A 4,375-nucleotide genomic window follows, 5' to 3' on the forward strand; every position below is an offset into this window, starting at 1 on the left:
CCTTGTATACGTCGTTTCGTTCTTAAACCTGCCACCATATTTTTGAGAAAGAAGCTAGTTGAAATCGATCTATAATAATTAATACAAAGATCGCTGCGCGCTCTAATCAATTATTCTTCTTTCCTTCTTCTTCTTCTTCTTTTTCTTCTTCTTCTTCTTTTTTCTTCTTCTTTTTCATCTTTGCAGCCATTAAAAAACTATCAGGCAAACACGTAACGAAATTCTATATTTTTTTTTTTCTGGACGGTACGTTCTGGGCGTGACTATTCTCTCCTTTCCTTAGGCAGTTGCTAACTCTTAACTATTTTACACGTATCTCTGGCAACTGTCGTTTATCCATTTAAAAAACATTAAACAAACGTCTGCAACGATAATATCCAACGCGTCTCAATCCCTTGTTCGGTTGTTTTGTTTTCGAAATTTATTCGTTTCCCGCCAATAGAATTTTTCAAATATTTTTTTTTTTTTTAGAATGCTTTGAAATTGCAAATATGGAATCAATTCTATACGGAATATTTCTTTTGTTTTCCGATTTTTTTTTTTATAACTTCAATTCTTTCAAAATATGCTTTTGTTTCAAAATGACATAGAAAGAAGATAATTTTATGGTAAAACATTTGACGTACAGAACAAAATGGATCTCTATCCATAAATATAAAAACGGTACTGTAAATTGTCAATTGTTTGAAAATGGAAAACTCGTCCAACTTGTTTCTTCAACCGAAAGATTATATATCGAAAATTAAAAGTAGATCAAGTAATTTACGGGTAGAAAATTTATCTATAGTTTATATATATATACACTATACTTCGTCCAAAGAGTTTGATCGTTTTTCAAAACAAAAGATTCGATATTCGTTCGTGGAAGAAATTTTTATCGAAGAGAAACACTTTCGACGAATCTTTTTCAACGGCGAGAAACAGTTACTGCGAGATTCAAACGCGAGTCTATCCCCAAGTACGCTTTGAGAATTTATTTCGTCCGGTGATTTGAACGCGATTCGCTATCGTTTCGTGCGAAAGAGCCACTTGTTAGCCAACTGTTGCATTCTGAGCAGGCGCCGAAGGGGCACATTATAATTTGTCAGAATCGAGCCACTCCCCCATCAACTTTCCTCTTCTATTAAATTCACGTGAAAAAAAATTGCTACGTTGTTGCAAAAGTATCGACTAAAATTTGTAAAAAAAAAAAAAAAAAAAAGAAATTACGAATCTAAAGGAGATCTATTATCTTTTATTTGAAAGGAAAAAGAGTTATAAAGATAATGATATTATTGAGAAGATATATTTATTAATACGAAGTGTGCTAAGAAAATAAGGAGATTTAATTTTTTTGCCTCTAAGTAAGTAACGATTCCATTTTCCGTCAAGAATTAAACGAATTTTATTCAAGCAATGAAATGTTCAATTGCTCTTGATATTAAAATTCAGAATAGGAGTATTATATTTAAAGTTGAAAAATTAACGAAGAGTCTCGTACAAATTCCAATTCTTTCGTAAATGTATCTGAAGAATATTATTTTAAATATTTCATTTTTATAATTGATTCGAAACGAAAAAAAATTAATTCTCGTCTTATAATTTCTTGTCACACCTCGTTCTTACTTACTGACAAAAATTCTCTCTACTTTCTAATATTGTCACGCTTGTAATATTCGATTTCAGTTAAAAGTGAAAATTGATTTGGAAGATTCATCGTTGGCACAATATTGTATTTCATATTTTCCCCAAAATATTGATTCGTACATAAATAGATATAATTCCCTTAAAACAATATTAAAAAAGGACTACTTTTCCATTTTTTCCAACACATTTCGTTCCAACGCATTTGAACAATTATTTCATTGTACATCATTCCAATTCAAAAAATTTGAAAATGAAAAAATTAATTAATAATTGGAAAATATAAACGAATAAAAATTATCTCGTCACGTGATGTTCTATTCTAAACTTTGATTTTTAATTTATTAATAAATAAAAATAAATATAAATCCGTATACATATATATCGTATGAAAATGGCGCGATACGAAATGTGTTAAAATGTCACCAGAAACATCAAAGAGTCCTCGATTTGCGATAATTATACTATGCCCCTATATTCTATCAAAAAAAAAAAAAAAAAAAAAAAAAAAAAAATACGATTGCTCGAATCTCGAAAAAATTCGCGAAACTGCGTGTCGCGAACGCTGTGATCGATAGCGTCTCGATTATCGATGCAAAGAATGATACGACCACAACAGGTGTCCAATACGATAAAAGGTAGAAGCGAAAAATAGGAGAAGCTTTTTCAAAAAACGATGACGAGGCTAATATCCGGATCGTGTCGTAAAAATCGAGGCAAAGGATCGAGCACCACCACAAAAAGTGACTCGAAAGTTTCACTGTTGCCCTGAAAATTTGTTTTTTCATGCTTGTTGAGATCCATCGTAATTCCAAGTTAAATGTCTCGGTAACTAACCCGCGCGTGGCTTCTTATTAAGAAGTATGCTTTCTGTTTACATTTAATTTTAGAGTCGACTTTCAATCATTATATACGCGTATGTGTATATATANATATATATTATTTCGATCTTACGCCCTAGGAGTTAGAGTTAAAAACTTATCGTTTGGCGATTAATTATTTAAAATATGTTCTGTCTGTTAATAACTTTTTAGTGTTTTTTTTTTTTTTCTTATCGCTCTTTCTCTTCCTTTCTCTCCCACCCTTTCTCACGATCACCTGTCACTCGACCCATCTCAACGTGTTTATTTATTTATTTCCTAAATTCAATCATTATTATACGCGCGCGATATATAATATTTATATCTTTCCACCATACCACGGCACTATACAGAGTGCATTTTTCTCCACGTGTTCTATTCCTCCTAGCCTCCTCCCCTGGTATAAGTGATTATAGTGTATACTTTTTATTATTATATACTTATTATTTTTTTTTTTTCTGTTTATAACCTTACGTGTTAGCGATAACCATAGTAATTGTTTATGCATATCATCATTTCGCTTATACGCAGATAGATGGCACGCTATATAAAACTATGCTATATGCAAATTTTTCATCTTCATCAAACTTCTTCTAATTTTTTAAACGTTTTCGCGCGAGACTCGTCGCTCGTACACGCGCGCACACGCGACCCTTATCCTTTTGCACGTGCACACACCTACTACACAATATAAACCCGCGATCACCTACAACAACCAACACGTGGTACACGCGTGTGCCCCGTATACGCGCACTTCTTCGGATCTCGCTCTTTGTTGTCCGCGCCTTTTTTTTTTTTTCTTTTTTTCTTTTTTTTTTTCTATTTTTCTTTTTTCCCCCTAAATCTTCTTCCACGCGTCCCACGCGGCAATCGATCGTGCCACGCTCCTCTATCCCGTTTTTTATATTTCCCCTAATTGGTGGTCTAATTACTTTCTAAAATTCAAGATTTTTTGTAATAAGCGACTCCCTAAGGGCGTCGATTCGTGACGTGCAGCCATTTCAGGTGTTGTCACATTAGTGTCGGGTGTTGTCGGCCCGCGAATCTTTGCCCGGCCACCGTTTCATCGCGTTTCCCTCGATCGTTCGCGAGCGAGCGTGCGTGCGTGCGTGCGTGCGTGCGTCGAAAAGAAAATTTCCACGGCCACCCCCGAATTTCCTAAGGAAGATGTCGTGGTGTCCGAAAATTCATTCGGAAAATCGTTCGTGGCCGACCTTCCCATTTCCCACATCTCTCCCTTTCTCTCCCCCTCCCCTCATTATGATTTTCTTTCAAGAATCCTTCTCTCTGTCGATGCTAAATAATTGGCCGCGCGAGGAACGGAAAGAGAAGACTGATCTTCGATTTGATTTCTTTCTTTTCTTTTTTCTTTTCTATCTATCTCTCTCTCTATCAACACGATCACCGACTCGACCGACGCCACGAATCGACGATTCGTAACGTTGCCGAATTTTTCGTTCTAATAATTCGTGTGTACAACACACTGTTTGTCAATTATTTAATTATCTTTCTGTTTTATTTTTCTTTTTTTATTATTATTATTATTATTATTATTATTTAATTCCTCTTTTCACGTTTCTCCCTTACGTGACACGTCTGCAAGGTATATATATGTATATACTGTGTGTGTGTGTGTGACACGACGTTCCAATCGCGGTTGGTCTCGAATAATACCGACACATCGAGTCCCTTGAACGAAAGAAAAGAAAGATGCCTTTCGATGCCCTCGAAACGAAATCATCAACTCGTCAATCAACAATCGATCACGCGTTCCTCGACACGTCTACGACACGTCAGTGATGTGTACAAGAGCGACATGGCATAAAACGACGTCGTGTTATTTGTTTCCCTCTTTTTTTTTCCTTTTTTTTTTTTTTTTTTTTTTTTTTTTT

Source organism: Apis dorsata, unplaced genomic scaffold (assembly GCF_000469605.1).
Source record: "Apis dorsata unplaced genomic scaffold, Apis dorsata 1.3 scaffold_69, whole genome shotgun sequence".
NCBI lineage: Eukaryota > Metazoa > Arthropoda > Insecta > Hymenoptera > Apidae > Apis > Apis dorsata.